This window comes from Lottia gigantea, assembly GCF_000327385.1.
Source record: "Lottia gigantea unplaced genomic scaffold LOTGIsca_533, whole genome shotgun sequence".
Classification (NCBI taxonomy): domain Eukaryota; kingdom Metazoa; phylum Mollusca; class Gastropoda; family Lottiidae; genus Lottia; species Lottia gigantea.
In genome coordinates, this window is record NW_008709825.1 from 15556 (window position 1) to 16057 (window position 502).

The window sequence follows — 502 nt, forward strand, 5'->3', positions numbered from 1 at the left end:
AAATGCTTAGAAATATCAGAAGACCGGTTGCTTGGTGTTTGATTTCTTGTTTAAATTTCAGACAATACACGTATAAACTCCCTTATAAAAATGGCACCAGCAGTTGTTCTGATTGTCCCACTTCCTGTAAAGACAATTTTATGGATAGATACTTCTAGAATTGTCTTATTTATCTACAACCTATGCTTCTAATAAGCCTTTGAAAAATGATTAAGTTATCTACTGGTCATCATTTTACATGGTTATATAGTGTATTACTCGAGACGTCTGTCAATAACTGCTTATATGTATGAAAGGCTTTGACAATTCGTTATCAAATTTGGTACAACCTTTTTTTAAAACATACATCGTTGTATAGGTTTTGTACAATTTATTTCATATATTCAAAACACACCATGTTACTAACTCTTGCTCACAATTTGTACATGTATTTTCCACGAGGAGCTATCAATATAAATCCAATGTTTATGAGATCTATATGTACAATATCTATTGTATATAA